The sequence below is a fragment of the Ambystoma mexicanum genome, chromosome 1p (assembly GCF_040938575.1).
Source record: "Ambystoma mexicanum isolate Mex_15411 chromosome 1p, UKY_AmexF1_1, whole genome shotgun sequence".
NCBI lineage: Eukaryota > Metazoa > Chordata > Amphibia > Caudata > Ambystomatidae > Ambystoma > Ambystoma mexicanum.
The window spans coordinates 513829540-513851103 of NC_090921.1; positions in this window are offsets into that span (position 1 = coordinate 513829540).

Here is a 21564-nt window from a genome sequence, read left to right on the forward strand (position 1 = left end):
ACTTGCACAGCCTGTGAACCTATTACATTGTTTACTGAGTGCCAGCAATATTTGGACAGAAGACCTCAAACGATCGATTATTTGGGAAATGATACATGTTTCAGTTGGTAGCTTCATATAGCGTGAACAATACAGGAAGCCCTTTACATTGCTTTTGGAAAGGAAAAAGGGAAGAGCAGTCCAAGAACCTTACATTCATATTTAGCATGAGAATATCAAAACCCAGAAAAGTGCAGTCCTGATTAGTTAGGTGGCATCCTAGTTCTGCTACTACTGTTGACAGAGAATATGAGTAACCAGACATGATTTAGGGCTTTACAGCGGCAAGATCACAATGAGCAGATAAGATTCCATTGGGTAAGGTAGTGGTAATAAAAGAGTAATGCAAGTAAAATTAATGGCTGAAGGTCTTGGGATATATTGGCTTTGCTGACATGAACATGGTAAGGCCAGCAAAGACCCAAACCAAAGGTATCTTATTTATTTATTCATTTTTATTTATTACATTTGTTATACACCCAGACCCAGAGGTATCACGGCGTAGTTACAGACAGTGGGTAAATACAAGCTTATAATCTACCAGAAAGAGTACAAACAAGCAGTGGCAATGTTACATACAGTGTGTATACAAATGATGATTGAGGTTATAGTAGTCAATGGTCTTAGCTTTGTTTAGTATTGATTAAATAGCCAAGCTTTCAGTAGTTTTTTAAATTGTGGGTAAGAGGTTTCATTTTTGATGTAAGTAGGTAGGGAATTCCAGTGTTTGGGAGCGAGGACTTTAAAACTACTGCCTCTACTGCCGCTTTCTCTCTTTTATAATGTGGTACTTCAAGGTTTGAGTTATTATTGCATCTGAGGGGTCTGGTTTGGGATTTCTTCAAGACTGTTTTGATGAGGTTTTTGGGAGCTTTGTTGGCAATGCATTTATGCGTGATGCTTAGGGTTTTGAATAGTATCCTGGCTTGGATGGGGAGCCAGTGATTGTCTCTCCTGATATTTGAGATGTGTTCGGATTTTTTTATGCCTGCGGCTGGTCATAGGCCTTTGTTCTGCATAAGTTGAAATTTAGCTATGTTGGTTTTGGAGGTGCCTAGGAAGAGGATGTTACAATAATCGAGCTTGGAAAGTATGAGTGCTCTTGCTATTGTAACGCAGTTTTCAGGTGAGAGGAGTTTGCGACTGGGTAGCCGAGTTTGGAAGTGTAGGAGGTGGAGGAAGCTAGAGTGTTAACTTGTTTAGACATATTTAAGGTGGCGTCTAGGTAGACACCGAGCTTCTTGACTTGTTTGAGTACTGGGATTGTAGTACCATCAATGATGAAAGATTTATAGGCAGGCTGAAGAGCGTCAATTTTGAAAGATGAGCGTAGAATGAGTAACTCTGTTTTGTCATCATTGAAGCAAAGGCTATTGTTAGCCATCCAGTTTTGGATAAGTGAATAGATTTGATTGATTGAGCAGTGAATCTTGCTCATAGTTGTCTGTTAATGGGATGAGGATCTGGGTGTCATCTGCAAAGTTAGTGTAGATGACACCCATGGCATGCAGGGCTGCAAAGAGTAGCTTGGTATATGCATTGTAAAGGGTGGGCGATAGGCAGGAGCCTTGCGGTCTGCCTATAGGGACTGGTATGGGGACAGCTGATTCTTTGCCAATGGAAACTCTTGATGTCCTGTCAGCTAAAAATTATTTAATACATTCAGTGGCATCCTTGGAGAGTTTGAAGTTGTTAGCTGGTGTACCGCAGAGTTTGTCATGGTCGACCAAATCAAATGCTGCTGAAAAGTCCAGTAACATTAGTAGGCAGCATTTGCCTCCTCTGGTGGCATCCATTTGGATCTTTTAATCGAGGAGCGCTGTCACTGTGCTATGATTTGGGCAGAATCCTGACTGTCGGCCCCCTAGTAGTTGGTGCTGTTCTAGGTGATTTTGTATTTGGGAGTAGGCTATTTTGTCTATTATTTTTAGGAGAAACGGGACCGTTGTGATAGGTCAGTAATTGGTGGGGATTGAAGGGTCTTGGGTCGGTTTTTTAGTAGGGGGTCACCCAAGCTTTTTTTGATGCTGGTGGGTGTGAGGGTGGGGGCGCAGAGTTTGACTACGTGGGATGGGAATTGGTCTTCTTTGCAGTTGGATGCTTTGAGTTTGGCTATGGTGTCTGATAATTCTTTATGTGAGACCGGCGTGAAGTGAAATAGATTGCCTGGAGTTGAGTAGGGTGCATTAGCTGTGATGGTAGGTGGCGTTTTTTTCCGCTAATAGTGTTTTTTTGATGTCAATTTTCTTTTGGCATAGAATGATTTTTGCTGCTAGTGCATCTTGTATAGTAGTGCACCAGGCTTTACTACTGTTTGTGGGTGCTGTGACTTGGCATGGATTTTCTAATTCTCTAAGGATAGAGAATAGTTTTTTGCTATATGAGGAGGCATTAGTGATGCGAATGTTGAAGGCATTGGTTTTATGAGTAATTATAGCTGCTTTGTATTTTTTATTGGTTTCATCAAAGACTTTTGCTGAATCTGGGGTGTTAGTTTTCCTGTGGATGTGTTCCAGCGATCTTTTTATGCGTTTCAGGGAAACTAGTTCTTCAATGAACCAGAAACATGATCGTTTATCTGGAAGGAAAGCTAATGCAGTGACTGAGAATATAGAAAATCATAGAATTTTACATTGTTTTTGTGCGCACTCTACTAGAACAATGTTCTTAGGATTGCCCAGAAGGTGAGGGTCATAGAGTGCAGTCCTCCCAGCTACCACTCCTTGTTAGCAGAGAAAAGGGCTTAATTTGGGGTTTCAATTTCAGTCAGTCCACCCATAGTATTGTTACAAATGGAACCATAATGTGTTTAATTTGTTTAGGGTTCCCAATTTAAGCATGTAACTGTGATACTTATCATGTGAAGTGGAAGGGGAGGCTATAAAGCCGTTGGACGATACAAAATACATCTTGGTTTTAGATGATGGATACATTAGAAAAAAGACCAGTGTTGGGAGGCAGGTGCAGCTTAGCAATTTATTAATGGAACACTAAGGTGAAGATATATGGATGCAGTGCAGGATTTGAAAATGGGTGAATCGTAAACATTTATTACCCATAAACCTCAGGTTGAAAACAATGTGTGGAGATTTCTAACAGCTTGTTATTTTCAAAACAGTCATGAAAATCTGAAAAGTCATTTGAGAGGATTTGACTGTTGGAGAAAGTGACCAGAAGCTCTATGGTAGGCCAGTCACCATGCTGGACAATTTACTGCACTATTATGTATTTGGTGGGCATGGATGAGAGAGAGAGCTGTGAGGAATTTGTATCCCCATTCCATTTGTGAATGAAACTGAATTCCCACCCTCTGGCTTGCTCTAGAGTGAAAGGTTTTTGGGTTTGAAACTAGTTTTTAAGGAATGTGCCACTGAGATCCATTAACTTACAATGCAAACATGATAACACCAACTGCTGGTGTTATATGTGCTTTGCTACGGTAATGAGGACACACCCGCTTTTCTATGAGCATTCCATGTAGTTAGTGTTTCTTTTACATCCATGTTGCAGAGGGCTTGTGGCAAAAAAGGACACCATGCAAACTCAGAGGGCATGGGGCACAGCGGGTGCTTTACCACGAAGGAGCATGGGTGTGAAAGCTGCATGGATTGGAATCAACAGCAAGCGGGAGGGTTGAGAGGGAGATGACTGGGCTTCAATCTCGATTGTACTATTTCAAGCTGGTGGAGGGCCCAAGATGATAGGGGGACCAAAGCATGACAGAATACTGATGTAGAAAGAATTAAGTGGTACTAAGAAGCAACAGATGGAGCAAAGCAGTGGTTAAACTCACCCCCCAGGTTTGCACCAGGATCACAACATTCACAGTGGCTCTGGAGTTTGGCTGGTAACCTGTTTTTTTGAATAATCTGGATTGTTGGCTGGAGTTGCACGAACCACCTCAGAGGGAATTATTTCTCTTGTCATCCGCATTCCCTGGAAGGGATACTATGCAGGTTCCTTGATGGAGAGGGGCAACAAAGGAGCCACTACAATTCAGCATGCTGAGTGGCAACGTGTGGGTTAAAGGACCAGAACAGACCTCGTAAGCTGCCATGATGCTTATGGACAAGTGTATCAGTAAGGGCTTAATCCATGTGGCTCAAAGCCTTCCATATGCTGGCCTATGGACAAAGGGGACTTGCGTTTTTATTTGCTTAGAGCCAGAAGAACACAAACATTTGGAAAGGTCATTCCTTTGTCATCTGGCCACCTCCTCCACATTCCAATGCAGAATACCTATGTGACATTTAAAATAAAAGCTAATTCTTGGTGAACTGTACGCTTGAGCTACAGCTCTCTATGTTTGAGCAACTTTGTTTTAAGATATTCTGACAGACTTCGACTGGAGGGGCTCCAATTGACTATCTTTTCCAAATAACCCCATTTGAGGCCTTTCACCTAGCAAATGTATTGAGTCAACTGGACCTCAGCACCTGATTTTTGCCAAGTGGGTCCCAATATCAGCACGTTCCATGGAGGCTCAGATCCACAATCACAAAAGCACAATTGTCAACGCTGCCTCACCCTTAATCCTAATCACCTAGGTGCACACATTCTGCACTCCCACCTTACCTGAGACTCTGTGAGCTGCTCTGCACTGCCTCCCCCCTAGTTGCTGGTAGATCCCTTTCTGCCAATTACCCATCCTCACACTCCCCTGTTAACTCCATGCTCCCTTTTTCTCTGCTTCCCTCACTGTGTTCTTCCCACTATGATTGTAAAGTGTGCCATTGCTTCCTGAAGCTAAGCGTGTGCTCAATAAATATCCTAATAATAATAATAAAATCCCCAGCTAAATTTGTGTCAGCATATGGTTGTGCCCATTGAAAGTCGCTCTAATCTCTGAAAAACATTTTCAGCAGTCCCAAAGTATAATGAAATTAAACCAAGATGAGCACGAACTCGCCACCTGATTAATATACACACTTCAGGATCTCCACTTTCAACCTAGACAGCAGACTGGAACCCAATCAGTTTGGTATAAGACTGTAGTCCAAAGGCCTCATGTTTCTTCCTAACTACCTCTCCCTCTGCTCCCAAACGTCCTATTCTCCTTTCAAATTACTATCACTTCCAATCTATATACAGACTCCTACTCAACTGCTGCCTTGCTCTTGTAAGCACCACACATTAATTACCCTTAAGGCACTTACATCTAAATGTCACTGAAAACCCTGAAACAGCTTTAGCTCTATTACATACCCCCCTTTTCCCCTAGTAGTGGCCTTCCCTGTGTCCTAGCATTGGCAGCTAATCAGTGTTGGGTTTTCTCTACCAAATAAAATAAAATATAGGTATTTATTTCCCTATGTGTAATAAATACCTATATTTTAAAATCATAAAGCACAAAACTGACAGGAAAATAGTGAAAAGGTATTTTACAGAATTGTTTCGCATTATCTTCATTAGTTTTCTTCCCTGAAATGAGAAGCACTGCTTTACATCTAGTACTAAAAGAGAAATTGATTTCAATATTCACATGCACTCCATTAGCTAAATAGTTATGCAGCTAACGCCCAGCAGGAAATGAGATCTCAAGCAGTAACCTGTTACTAGAACATGCATTACTTTTTAAGTAGTGTTGTCATTTCAATGACGTTTGTAAAATAAAGTACCTTTGCCTATGTAGGCTCTTAGAAGACTGAACATTTAACAGCATGGTTACAAACAGACCTTTTAACTCCATCTTCAAGGATGAATAATCAGTAAGCTTTTAGGCCTTTGAGACTCCTTATATCACTACACAGTGAACCTATACTAAAGACTACTGCTCTGATGCTCAGACTCTGAAGAGACGGAACAACTTAAGTTATTGAAAATATGCATTGACTAAGAACCAATTTTGTAAGAACCAAACCCAGATACTTGCAACCATTAGAGGTTTAAACAAAATTAGGTTTAAGGACTACTTCACTTGTTTAAGAGAAAGAAGATGTACAAACCACTTCAAATAGCAGGTTCCAGACTCTTCCAAGCATGAGATAACCCCATTAGCCTGATGTCAAATCATGAGTCTAGCAAAATTCTAAGAGGCAATATTATGAGGCCTAAGACAATACATTCTTATTAATTTAAATAGCCCATAAACATGCCTGTTTAAATGCCAGCCCTGTGAGAAAGGATACATTTCAATAGAAAAGAAAGACTTGAATGTTCAATCTTACTAGGACACTGATTTAATGTCAATTCAATATACATAGCCGAGGATAAATATACATATGGCATTAGATTCATTATTGTGAAAGTGTGGATTTGAAGGTTAAAAGGGAGTAGCACTGACCATAATATTTTGTGGGCAAATCATTGGCATTAAGCAATATACAATGGCATCATGTCTCCCCTTATGTTTTCATTTTACACATAAAGAATGTTTCCTCACATGAAAACACAGGTCATTTATTACACTGAGGGTACAGTTAAAGAAAAGCTACCCTTATATGGTTCCAAAATTAAGCGTTAACATTTTCATTTAAAATATAAAGACTTTACAAAACACAGGTAACCTATTACAGTTAGAACACTGCAAGGGTACATTTACAGATATACCACCCTAATGCAGTCCATATTAAGTAACTTTGCCCTTTATTTTTCCATTTCTCATATAAAGACTTTTCACCCTCATAAAACAGGTAATGAATTACATTTGAAACACTGCTAGGGTACATTTATACACAATTCATCCCAATTCAGTTCCAAATTAAGCACCAATTTCCCTTTACATTTTAACTCCCACACAAAACTCAGATAATGTATTAGTTAGAACACTGCAAGGGTTCCTTTTCAGAAAGCCTACCCTAACAAAGCTCCAAATTGAGCACCATCACCCTTTATACTTGTGTTTCACATATAAAGACTTTACACACATTTACAGAAAACCCTCCCTAATACAATTCCAAATTAATCACCACTGCGCTTTACATTTTCATTTCACATATGCAGACAGTTTACTCCTATACAAAACGTAGGTAATGTATTACAATTAGAACACTGCAAGGGTAAATATACAGACAACCCACCCTAATACATTTTCATTTCACAAATACATACGTCGTACTCTTACACAAGACACAGGTAATGTTTTACAATATGAACACTGAGGGTACATTTACCGAAAAAGCACCCCAAAACTGTTCCAAATTAAGCACTGCTGGCCTTTTTATTTCCATTTGACGTATTCCCATGATCCCTGCGCTTCCTAGACCATATGTGTGGATGCCAAAAGCCCCAGAGTATTTTTTTAGAGGGTGCCTGACAGAAAGGGCTTGCAGCAAACCAAGACGCTAAGCAGACTTGAGATGGGGCACAGGGTGCGCCAGGTACCTCTTTTACCTTATATACTTTACCCACAAGCAGGGAGGGGTAAGGAGGAGATGACTGGTTTTCAATCTTGGATTTTCTTATTCCAACCTGGTTCAGGTCTGATGGCCATGGGTGAACCCAGGCACAAGACGGCCACTTCTATCTGGGCACGTGAAATTCCATGCAGAAAGACTAACGTTTCAATAAAAAGTGAAAGATGGGGAAAAGAGGTGATACACCTCAATGGGTTTTTACTAGGGCCACGAGATTGGCAGGGCTAACGTCCTTTTTTAAAAACCAACAACACTGGCACCATTGCCCGTTATATATTTTTAATATTTAAAAGATGTTTTACATGTGCATATGCCTGGGTGCTTATTTCACATTACACAAACATTTGAATTATTATAATGTGCTGAGTAGCCGAGGGCCTCCTTAACATTAAGTGGGGTCCCGCCCAGTTCCACGCATGCACTGGATCCCGGGGCTGCAGCTGCTGCCTTCATGGTGTTGCACATGTGAGACACGGTTTGCGACCTGGTGTTAAAGACTGCAACAGTGCTCTTCAGAACTTCCCTTGGTCCCATGCTAAACTCTGAGCCATGTAAAGGGAATGTAGCACCTGCCAGCAACGTGGAATCATCAGGTTCCTGGCATGCCCAGTCTGGCGCCAAGAAAGCCTGGTTCATGCCTCTGATGGAGGAGGAGGGTTGAGCCCTCAGAAAAGCACCAGGTTTGGCAACGACAATAGGGCTTTGAAGTAGGGAGACTTCGGGCTCTCATTGGCATGGCAGAAGACTGAACATTTAAAAACATTGCTCCAAACAGACCCGTGAAGGCCACCCAACAATCGGGAATCGTTTGGGACCTTTGAGACTCCTTTTATGTAGATGGAATGGATTACTACAGACTGAATCTATACCACAGACTAAGCTTCTGATGCTCAGAGTCTGGAGAGACAGAGCAAAGCTTACGTTTATTGAAAACATGCATGGACTGAAATCAAATTATGTAAGAATAAACTCAGCTATTTGCAACCATTAGTAGCAGCCACTTCCAAGCATGAGATAACTCCACTAGCCTGATGGATGGCAAATCATGATACTAGCAACATTCTTAGCACCAAAATGCCCAGGCCCAGGACAATAATTTCCTAAAACGTGTAGGATGTTCCAACTGACTGATATAGCGCATAAAGGTGCATCTTTAAATGCCACCCCTGCAACAAAGCACATATTCTATTATTGAAGAGGAAGGAGTGAATATGCAATGTTAACTGAAGACAGATTTAAAGTCAGTGTATTGTACAGTGGCCCAGAACAAACTATGTGGAACTAAGTACCATATTGTAAAAATGTTGATTTTAAAGCAAAAGGGAGTAGCACTGATCAGAAACTTTTGTGGGTGAATCAGACTGGCATTGTGAATCAGAAAGAACGTTTCTTTCTACTTTGCCTTTTTAAGTTTTTCCTCAGTGAGAACACTTTTTTCTTTGGTCCAAGGTCCCTGTGTTCGTAAAAGACCCTCCTCTTACTGCATATAGTTCATGTTTGTTCTTGCAGTTGACTTGTTATTTACATTTTCTACCTGTTATCTAGCCTGTATTTTTTACTTGTATTTTATATTGTCTTTTATATTGCCAAACCCAGCTCATTGGTAATGTTTGTTACCCAAGACTTGTCGTTTTTGTGAACTGGCCTCTCTACTTCCTGTTTCTTTTATTATGTCCTCTTTTGTTTTTATTGGTTAGCAGCCTTTGCAATTCTAAGATGGTGGTCTAGTGATCAATGCAGTAGACCCTGCCTTCAGGTGCCCTTAATGTGGCCATGTAATGAGCATCCCCAGTACAAAAGAAAATTATGCAATTGGGTATTTTGTTACAAGCTGTTGAGTTTGGTTCTAATTTCTAATTTTCACTTTCATCTTTTCACTTCTTTTTATTTGGGATTTCCTCATCTATTTTTACTCTTGTTTTTTTCCTTGTACTTGGAGATTGCATGGGCTCCACTTTCTTCCTATTTTATTGGTTTATTTTCCAAATAATGGTACACACTATTTCAATTTCTCACCATTTTATTTAACTTGCATTTATTTCCTTGTATCTGGGATTGCCTGGTCCTGATGTTGTCCTATTTTCTTTCCTTGTACTTGGAGTTTGCCTGGACTCCTCCCTTCCAACCTGTTTTTATTACTTTGCAGTATGTTGCATGCAGGTATGTTGCTCTTCTCCCTTCTCTTGGGCTGCATCCCTTACCATTATAAGATGGAAGGCTACTGAGCAGAGCCCCAGTTGTCCTTGTGTGCCTTTCAATGAAACATCCTCAATGGCACTGTGCATGTGTTTTGCCAGTGCACATCCCACCACACAAGGAAATGATGCAGCTGGCTGCTTTATTCTTGAGCACCATGCTTATTTTTATTTTAGTTCCTACATTTTATTTGGCTCTCTGTTTGATGTTCGATCTTTATTTGATTTTTAATTTCTCATTTGTCTGTTTTTTTGTAGCTTGTATTTATTTCCTTGTATCTGGGAGTGCCTGGGCCCACATGTTCCCAAATGTTTTTTTCCCTGTACTTGGAGAGTGCCTGGACTCCACCCCTTCCCATCACATTTTTATTGTGAGAAAAAACCGCTTCAGCTGGCTGCTTTCATTTTGAAACACCTATTCAACACTTGATTTTAAGTTTTTTTTTTACCATTGGCCGTATGATTTATTTGTTGGTTTGTTATTTCAACTTCTATTTCCTTGTTATTGGGGTTGCCTGGTTCACTGCCCTTTGTATTTTCTTTAAGTTCTTTTCAAGGTCTCCACCTGTTTTGCTCTGAATAATCCTCTTCTGCACTGCTTCTATGGCTAAACTGGGTTGCAGTTTCTACTTGTATTCTTTGAGAATTGCTGCTGTTGGAGTGGCTATTGAAGATATTCTGCATAATGCCAGCTTCTGTTGTCCTTCACAAAGTACATATTTCACACTTTACAAATAGTGAAATCTCCATTATTTTCTAGTTACAAAAGTAATGACATTCATTAAATGCTTTGACAAGTACCAAGATGTTGTCAGTTATATATAGGTCTCCCAGTTTTCTTATGTTTCTGATATTTACACATACAGATGGAAATTACTGTGCCCCTTCAGCATTTATTTGTAGAAAAATAGAAGCGGAAATTCATATTTCTTGAGTATCTCTTCAGTTTGTCAATTATGCCTTACAAGCCAATAATGGCTGTGCAACGTAACGCACTGGCGAGGCTAGAAAAGTGATACATTTACCTTTGAAATAGTTTAAAGGCCTACAAAGATGTTTATCACATCATCATGAGGACCGGGGGTATGTTTTTAATGTGAAAATGGATCTTGGCTTGATGTGTATGAACCCAAGAATCCAGGTCTATGAGCTTCCCATTACAGGCTTCAAAGAGCTACTTTTAATTTGAATAAATTCAGAAAATCAATTAGTTGCAATTTATTTTTCACAGAGAAAATATAAATGAGGATAAATATGAAATGGCTAAAAAGTATGGATAAATACGGATGCAATACCATGAAACCGGGATCCCCCGTTACAAATCTCCCCTAAAATGAATATCAGGTAGAATAGACAGGTCGTAATCCTGAGGAACATAAATCCTAGGATAGATGATCCAACAAAACAGCCTCAATTTGTTAGGGAAATGTTCAGTTTACCATAAGAAAAGCACATTTAGAGTTAAGATGGAACTAGCAATCCTTCTAGATGGTTTGTGGCCAAATGCTGAGACTAGCAAGCTGCAAGCAATGGTGAAAGAGGATTAGGATAGCTCTGTTGCAACATATATTTAGATAATGCCTATTAAGTGCATTTCTATAGATATTAGCATATATTGCTAGCCTTTGATGTCAAATTAATTAACGCCATTTTCATTTCACAGGTTACATGTGTTGTACAAAAACGCAGCGTGCTAGGAGCAATAGAACTCAGTTTTGTTAATAGTTCAAGCAATGCCGGGTTACCATAACCTTGAGGCCATTCACCAGATGTACAATATCTGAAATATCTTACAGGCACAATTACAGCTGAGTGTGAATTCTGTACAGAGGTACTAGGATGCCCTTGCACTAGTATTCCCATTATGGTACTTGACTCCTCTAACTCTGCGGGAGATTCTGAACCTTCTTAAATCCTTGGTATTGTATATTCTTTGAGCAAATTTGGGATCTTATGCTTCCAATTAATTGTCATTTCGCGCCTTTAAGCACAATGAAGGCAGCAGGGCAGAAGTTTGGGAAGATGTGGTATCTTCAGGTGACTACCAGAAGGTTGGAGAACTTCACACCACCACCCCTGTGAAAATGGCACGGAGGCTGAGAGCTGAACCTGTGATTTCGCTGTTTTTTTGTAGCTGTCTGAGCTTTGCCCTTTTTATGGGATTTACAGCATGCAGCAGTATTGAAAAGTGCCCAGACAAAATGCAGTACTACAAAAAATGTAAAACAATAAAATAAACTTCATTGTCAGTCCTCCCAATGGCACCCTATACAGAATGACTACTACTAGTACAGGTGACCAGATTGAACATATATGGTTGTTGGCCACAGCCAGGCTTTCCTGGCTCACATTTGCATGTCAAAACCAAGCTTTTCTAAATGAGAACCGTTCATAGATGATATATCAAAAGGAGATGAGAGGTCCAATATCATGAACAACCAGATGCATTCCAGGATTAGTACACAATAGACAGCATCCAGCTTCTGCAGAGTCACAATCCCTGCATTGCAATTAACACTAACACTAGATTGGCATAGAGCAAGAAGAGAATGGTCACACATGTGTAGGTTCAATTGCAGGGATAACATTTTTTGTATAGTATTACAGTCTTCAATACCCTCTTCAAAGATGACCTCTTTAATGCAGGTCTATCTCTGGCTGGCAAAATTGTAAATAATCAAAGCATTAGATTGAAATTATTCTAAACCTTTGAAATCCTTGGCTGTAAAAAGGGGGGTTTCTGCCAGGACTTGGAGTAAAATATCTCAATAACAGGATCTTCTTCACTGCGATGGAAACAAAAAAAGGACAAAGGCAGAATCACTGGGCTAACTCGTTCTGTTTGTATTCATTTTTAGTGGGTAGATATCTGTTCAGAAGTATCATTCAAAATGGATTTGCTATTGCTACTGCCACAAACCATGTAGAATCACACTTGCACACAGTATACAGGTACTACTGGCATTCGCACACCAATAACTCACATTCCTCCCCTGTCTCTTCTCCTCCCAACCCATTAAACTCTACTTCCCTCCCTCCTTTTATTACAGAACCATGCACTAGGAGTCAGCCCATAAAAGCACAAATGAGCTATGCAAGAACACTTTACAATGACATAGCTAAAACAGTCACCTTTAATATATGAACCTATCCATTATATGACATGTAGTTATGCAAATAAAACATCAACCTTTCATTTGACTTTACCTATCAAAATACTTCCCACTTACATTATAGTCTTGACATGCACCAATTATTTAGTCTTACACACCATGAAACATGAAAAACAAGGTAAAAGATGATTCATATATGTACTATTTGAAATTGAAAAGGCAAGATTCATGGAATAAAGTAAGAACCATTAAATAAGCTTAGTAAAATCTTCTCAGACAAATCTGTCACGTTCCATACTGATTCTACAGAGAGTACCCAAATAAAACACTAATACATCAAAGATCACAATATTTTTTTTTTACACCACTGTAGTGCTGCTTACCAAACAAACAACCTTTCATATAACAGATGAACAAGAGATAATTGAAAAAATCTGCTAAAAGGATTTTAAAAAGCTGCATAAGTTATTGCTCTAGACATAGATTCACACATATTCTGGCATATCCGACAAAAAAAGAAAAAAAGAAAACAGTGATCTAAGTATTTGAAAACACTCTACTGCTGGAACACTTTTCGTCAAGATTATCCATCCGCTCCCATGTACAAACAAATACAACGTCAACCCAGAGCACACAGAAAAATGTTACATTCTGACATGAACCCACCACAAAACAGTGGGCCTCATTACAAGCATGGCGGTCCGTCAACTGCGGTACCGGTAAGCATGCCGGTACCGTAGTTCCCGGATTGCCATATTACGTGCTCTGCTTGCAGGTGCCGTTTCACCCGGCAGATTTTTCCTGGCGGGTGTAATAGACCCCGTGAGCAGAGCATGTCGGATGCACCGGCACAACTCTGTATGTGCCGGTGCACTGGCACAACTCTGTATGTGCCGGTAAATCCGACCTCCCCATCCCCATTCAGCCCTATGGGCCAGAATGAGGATCGGGAGGCCCTTGATTACAGCACCCGCAAATGGGCAATTACCGGGTCCGCCAAGCTCGGCATGACCCGGTTCTTGCCCATTTGTGGGTGCCAAAAAAATAAAACTCCGGCGGCAGCCGTGCCCTTAATAAGGGCACGGCTACAGCCAGAGTTGTAATGAGGCCCAGTGTTTCCTAGAGTAGTAATTACATTTCCACACCTGGAAAAATAAACCTCAATAACACGTGAACCATTATGAAATGAAAGCAGTAAAACATGAATGGACTTGGGAACACAGAATAAGTGTAAGCGTATAAATAAACACACTCATTCACCTGTGAACATCAAAACAACATGCAGCGACTGAAGCACATGCAAATGAAAGACTTGGTTCTCTAATATGCTAACATCAGGTGGGTACCGAGGATGGTGAAAGACCTGCAAGTGAGGTGAGCAATCTCCACTGGAATCAGTGTTGCAAGCAAAGAATAGTTGTACCAGAACTGGCAAACTAGCCCTCTCCCTTGACTGGGTTGAAGTCACCAGCCTTAATTAACTGAGACCAGTATATCTGGATATCCCTTATCATTGGAAAAGTATACTATAAGGCTGATTGAAAAGTATTTCATGGCCCAGATGGTAGTGGCGGTCGGGGTAGCAAAAGCCAAGTGGCTTGGTCTGTCTTACTTTGCCCTCACACACACTTCACCAGGAGTCACCTGGCTCACTAGGTCAGAAAACATGGTTTTCTAATGCTCACTTCTTTGGATGTGGTCTGAAGTCTCAAAGTACTGCAGATGGCCAGCCAAAAAGAGATTCATGATGCTCGTGGAAAGCTCTCACATTCATTTCTTTGAGCGGCAAATATTAATGTGATCACAAAAGGCTAACCACCTCAAAGTTGTCTCTTGGGTTCTTATACCTCCCAATCCTGCATGTCTCATTGAAACCTTAATGGAGTGCCTTTTACCGGAAACTGGCTTTGTCCACAAACGGTATCATTGGTGCTAACTCCATCTGCTCGACTTACATATTGCCCTGACATTGACATGATACTGTATCATTCTGTCTTCCTGGTGTGTACCTAAATGGCCTTGCCAAATGCTTGGAGGGTAATGTTTTGGCAGAATACAGATTCCAGTAATCCGTAAAGGTGGGCACAAGATTCAAAGTTCCTAGAAGATAGTGTCTCCATTCCTGAAATGCAGCCTTGGTCATGAGCTACTTGTCCCACATGATGTAATCAGCCTCTGCTGCAGTTTGCATTTTTTTTAGAAGCACACCCAAAGTGGAGGCATCTGATTACAGCATTCATCCAGAAAAGAACTGTTACTTCAGGAATCCAAATGGGGGATCCACTTTGCCAGACAAACAAAACGTCAGACCTTGTTTCAAAAGCCTGATTATGGAGGATAGCAGTCTTGAAGTCTTGATGAACTATCGATTGAAGTTAGCCAACACACAAAACATTGTATATCCTGCACACGCACCACAGAAGATCAATCAGTGCCTGACTTAGCCTTCCGTTCATCCATTTGCACATGTGACAACAAAAAAAAAACTTCCTCTACACTGGCATGAAACTGACATCTGCTGATGCAACAGAGAAAGCGATGGTATGAGTTTTGGAAGAGAGGTGAGGAGGTGGAGGTGAAACTCCTAAAGTGGAAGGAGAGGATATGAAACAAGAAAAACACTTAAATGAAGGTTGGAGAGGAGGAACACCTAAAGAGAGGAAGATGAGATGACAGAAGGGGTAGGAGAAGAAATGAAAGGAATAGAAGAGAGAGCTGGATGGAGGAAGCCAGGAGAAAAGGAGATAGGAAAAAGTAAAGCTTTTACGATCTAGGGAAGAAAGGTGCCTCTAAGATGTTGAAAATGGAGGTGGACCAAACCAAGGAACAGGAAATTGAAAACAAGGGGAAAGGGATGATGTAGTGTACCCCAAGAGAATGTTCATTAAAGTTTTCACTGAAGGGAGAAGTTGAATTTCATGGGGTTTAGCAGTTTCTGCAATGTGTAATAACAGACCCCTGTCAAACGATGCAAGGGTACTGATATGGCGTTACCTGGTTTGAGAATCCAGAACGGCGACTGTTCATTCTGCATCAGCGAATAAAGACCTGGACCAAGAAAGTTTGGCTAAGGACAATAATGAAGTCCAAGAGACTGTGCGGCTGTTTACCAATCAAGGTGAAGCCCCTCTCCCAGAAAGAGATAGAAGCACTGACAACCAACTCTGTTCCTAAAGTGCCAAATTAGAAAATATTGGTACATGTTGCTGAATCTGCACCAAAGACATTCCATGAATATAGAACATATGAGGACCATTGAAAAAGTATTTCATGATCTAGATGGTAGTGGCGGTAGGGTAGCAAAAAAGCCAGGTGGCCTGGTCCTGCCTTACTTTGCCCTCACACACACTTCACAGACAGGAGTCACATAGCTCACTCTGTCAGAATGCATTTCCCAGTGCATGGTTTGATATGATACAATATGATAGGTTAGCTCAGCGGCAACATGCTCGCCTTGGAAGCAAGATGACACGGAGCACCACAGGTTTCATCCCCGGGTCCGCACTTAGAAATATCTGGGTATTAAGCGCGTTATAAATAACCTATCATATCATATCATACCAGAACTGGCAAACTAACCCTCCCCTTGACTGGGATGAAATCACTAGCTTTACTTAACTGGGACCCGTATATCTGGATATCACTTATTATTGGAAAAGTCTACTATGAGGACCACTGAAAAAGTATAAATTAATTCAAGGTAAGTAGCTATTCTTTGTTAACACCTCTACAAATGCATTTGGAATGTCAAATATAAGTTCAATAAAGTAACCCTGTTCCAAACGAAAATGTGTACTGTCATTTTTCCCAGCCTCACCGTGTACTGGTGGTTTGGCTTAACTGCGGTTTCACGTTTGAAGCAGCAGGACCAATGAAAAAGCTGCAAGTGAGGTTAGAAATCTGCCCTGGAGTCACTGTGGCAAACAACAGCGGGTCGTATGTCTATGGATGACCCCGGCAAAGTGCCAGTTCCTCCTTGGCCCATGCTGGCATGAAGAACAAGGCCACAACCTTATGTGGCAGTTTCTTGTCTCTTTTCTCTTCCACTGGGAGTGAAATGGACAAGTGAAATGGACTTGCATGCTGGCTGGAGATTCTTCCTCAGACCTTCCTTTGGGGGCAAACACAGATGTGTTATCACCTTCACCTGGGCTGCATGTACACTTTATGGCCTGGGACTTAAGAGCCTGAGCCCAGAATCTTCTGGGTTTTAAGAGCCACTAAAGAATCTGACAGGAAACTGGATTATAGAACGTCTAAAATGTCCATGACAGAGCTGCTAGAAGCAGCAGTACTACTACAGCCAATTTCCCCTCAGTTCACCCGTCGGAATCAGTGTGACAAGCATAGTATAACCAGAACTGGTCCCTGACACAGCTGCTAGAAGCAACAGTACTTCTACAGCCAATTTCAACTCAGCTCACCCGTCACAATCAGTGTGGTAAACATAGAATTACCTGAACTGGCAAACTAGCCATCCCCCTTGACTGGGATAGAGTCACTAGCCTTAATTAACTGGGACCAGTATATCTGGATATCACTTATCATTGGAAAAGTCTACTATGAAGACCATTGAAAAAGTATTTCATGGTCTAGATGGTAGTAGTGGTAGGGTTGCAAAACTGCCAGGTGGTTTGGTCCTGCCTTACTTTGCCCTCACACACACTTCACAGGAGTCACATAGCTCATGCAGTCAGAATACATGGTTTCCCAGTGAAAGGTTCTTTGGATATGATAGGTTAGCTCAGCTGCAACACGCTCGTCTTGGAAGCAGGACGACACAGAGCACCACAGATTCGATCCCGGGGTCTGCGCTTAGAAACCTCTTGTTATTAAGCGCGCTATAAATAACCAATCATGTCATATCATATCATACCAGAACTGGCAAACTAGCCCTCCCCCTTGACTGGGATGAAGTCACTAGCTTTAATTAACTGGGACCCATACATCTGGATATCGCTTATCATAGGAAACGTCTACTATGAGGACCACTGAAAAAGTATTTCATGGTCTAGATGGTCGTGGCGGTAGGGGTAGCAAAAAAAAGGTGGCTAGGTCCTGCTTCACTTTGCCCTCCCATACACTTCACAGGAGTCACGTAGCCCACTGTGTCAGAATACATGGTTTCCCAGTGCATGGTTCTTTGGATGTTGTCTAAAGTCTCAAAGTACAGTGGATGGCCAGCCAAAAAGTGAGTCATGATGCTCCCCGAAAGCTTTCTGATGCAGATATTCCACTGGCAAATAGTGGAAGTCATAGGCTAACCACCTCAAAGTTGTCTCTTTGGTTGTTATACCTCCCATTCCCACATTTCTCATTGCAGCCTTAATGGAGAGAGTTTCACCTAAAGCTCACTTTGTCCACAAAGTGCCCAGAATGTATCATTGGTTCTTTCGCCATCTGCTCGACTTTCAGACTGCCCTGAAAATGATGTGATAAGGAGTCCAATATACCATGCTGTCTTCCTGGCGTGTACGTAAATGGTCTTGTAAAATGCTTTGAAGTTAATGTTTTGGCACAATGCAGATTCCGGTAATCAGTAAAGATGGTCAGAGTATGCAAACTTCCTAGAAGATAGTGTCTCCGTTCCTGAAATGCAGCCTTGGTCAGGAGCTACTTGTCCAACCTGATGTAATTAGCAACTGCTGCAGTTTGCATTGTTTTTATAAATAATCAGGTTGCAACTGCCTTCATTTATGTGGGTCTATGAGAGAGCATCTTCTACACCCAAAGTGCGGGCATCTGTTTAGACTAAAAATGGTTGCTGTTACAGTATTGCTCCAGAACAGAATTGTTACTTCAGGAATCCAAATGGGGATTTTGCTTTGCCAGACCGAAAAAAATTCAGACCTTTTTCAAAAGCCTGATTATGAGGATATCAGTCTTGCAGTCTTGATGAACTATCGATTGAAGTTGGCTACTACAAAAAACATGAGCAGGAAGGTTTTTTTTTTTTCTGATTCCAGGCAGCCTCTGGCGTATACATCATGGAGGCCCCACCTGTTACTGCGATGCCTGTGTCTGGGGTTACCATTAACATGATGGAGTACTTGCTCCAAGTTTGTGTAAATTAGACCTGCCCTGATGAAGGAGCTGAATGCTCCGAAATGCATTGGCACATTATGTCTATAACAATTATGGGATGAGTTAGCCGCGGCCTCACTAAGATTTTATTAGTGACCAACTTGGAATTTTCTTTTTGATAAACGCATATTACTTTTGGATCTGACTAAGAGATTTATTTGGATGAGTTACATTCTGTAAATACAGTGAACATTTACTAGTTGACTCTAATTTTGCAAATTGCACTGCCCTTGGTAGGGCTTATACAGAGAGCGGCTGTGTGGCCAGGTTTATTACCTGGTCTTCTGTATATTTTTGTACTACAAAAAACATTGCATATCTTGCACACTCGCTACAGAAGACCAATCAGTGTCTGATTTAGCCTTCAGCTCATCCGTTTGCACTTATGACAAAAGAAAAAACAAAAACATTTCACTATCCTGGCATGAAACTGAAATCTACTGATGCAAGGGAGAAAGCAAAGGTGTGAGTTTTGCAAGAGAGGAGATGAGGTGGAGGAGAAATTCCTAGAATGGAAGGATAGGATATGGAAAAAGTACAACACTTAGATGAAGGTTGGAGAGGAGGAACACCTAAAGAGAGGTTGATGAGATGACAGAAGGGGTAGAGGAAGAACTTAAGTCATACAAGAGAGAACCGGATGCAGGAAGCCAGGAGGGAGGAAAATGTAAAAAATGTACGATCTGGAGAAGAAAGTTGCCTCTAAGCTGGTGAAAATGGAGGCAGACCAAGGAACAGGAAATTAACAACAAAAGGAAAGAGGTGATGTAGTGTACCCCATAAGAATGTCCATTAAAGTCTTCACCAAGGAGGAAGTTGAATTTCATGGGGTTTAGAAGTTCTGCCATGTGTAATTGCATACCCCGTCAAACGATGCAATGGTGCTGAGATGGCGTTACCTGGTATGAGAATCCAGAATGGCCACTGTCCATTCTGCATCAGCGAATAAAGACCTGGACCAAGCAAGGCTGGCTAAGGAGTATAATCTTTTCCCAGAGACTATGCAAGGCTGTTTATCAAGCAAGGTGAAGCCCCTCTCCCAGAAAGAGACAGAATCACTGACAACCAACTCTGTTCCTAAAGTGCCAAACTAGTAGAAATTACTGGTACATGTTGCTGAATCTGCACCAAAGACATTCCAAGAATATAGAACATTGAAAAAATAAGTTTTGAGTAGGCTGTTGATACTTCAGCCGTCACAGGATTTAAATTTCACAGAGGAATATGGTAAACTGGTCTTTTTGTATTGCCAAGCAGAAACACAAAGCAAAACTAGTAACTGCCAAGCCTGAAAACCACATCATTTCAGCTGTAGCATAGTTTCAATGAAAACATGTGCATCTCAATAAGGCTCTGGCTTCACCAATAAACTTAAGTGTCTGATAGATAGGGAATCAGAACTAAACTTAATTTAAGGTAAGTAGGTATTCTTTGTTAACACCTCTACAAATGCGTTTGGAATGTCAAATATAAGTTAATTAAAGTAACCATGTTATTTACAAAAATGTGTACTGTCATTTTTACCAACCTCACCTTGTCATGGTGGTTGGGCTTAACTGTGGTTTCACTTTTGAAGCAGCAGGATCAAAGAAAACCTGCAAGTGTTCTAGTCCTAGGGTCACTGTGGCAAGCAACAGCACATCTTATGTCTTGGATTAACCCAGCAAAGTGCCAGTTACTCCATGGCCCATGCTGACATGATCAACAAGGCCACAACCTTATGTGGCAGTTTCTTGTCTCTTTTGTCTTCCACTGGGAGTGAAATGGAAAACTGAAGTGGACTTGCACAGTGCCTGGGAATGCATCCACAGCCCTTACTTTGGGAGCACACACGGACGTGCTCTCACCTTCACCTGGGCTGCATACACACTTTATGGCCCCGGGACTTTAGAGCCTAGGCCCAGAATCTTCTGGGTTTTAAGCGCCTCTGAAGAATCTGACAGGAAACAGGATTATAAAATGTCTAAAATGTCCCTGACAGAGCTGGGAGAATCAGCAGTACTTCTACAGCCAATTACCTCTCAGCTCACATGTCAGAATCTGTGTGGCAAGCATAGTATAACCAGAACTGGCAAACGAGCCATCCCTCTTGACTGGGATGATGTCAGTCACTAGCCTTAATTAAGGTATTAGCATCATTCTTTGTTTTTTGTTGACCGAATGATACGTTTGTCTGAATTTGGTCAGTCCCATTCGATCGTAAAAAAAACTGAACAATAAGGCCAATACATACTGAACATAGGGAGCGGAGGTTGTGGGGGTGTCCCCCGCTCACAATGTTTGGTATGTATTAGCCTTGGGGGGGCTACAGGGGTGTCACCTGCTTCCTCAATAATGGAGGTGGGGGACTGAAGAAAAAATAAAGGGGACCCTGTGGCAGCAGATCTGACCCACGTTTGTGGGACGGATCTGACGCCGCAGGGCTGAAGTGGACCAGGCTGCGGCGAACAGGTAAGTGGGGAAGAGGGGATGGGGTGAGGGTGTTGGTGCAATTTATGATTCTTTTTTTTCTTTCTATGAACTATATCCCAAACTTAAGATTCTATTTGCAATTGCACACCACTGCTGTATACAAAATGATCAGTTGTTGCATGTGTTTATTTTGTTTTTCGTTCAAATTGCCACAACCAATTTACATTCGGTCTAACATACCTAAACCTTAATTAACTGTGACCAGTATATCTGGATATCCCTACTAGAAGTCTAATATGAGGCCCATTAAAAAAAGTATTTCATGGTCTAGATGGTAGTGGCAGTAGGGGAAGCAAAAAAGCCAGG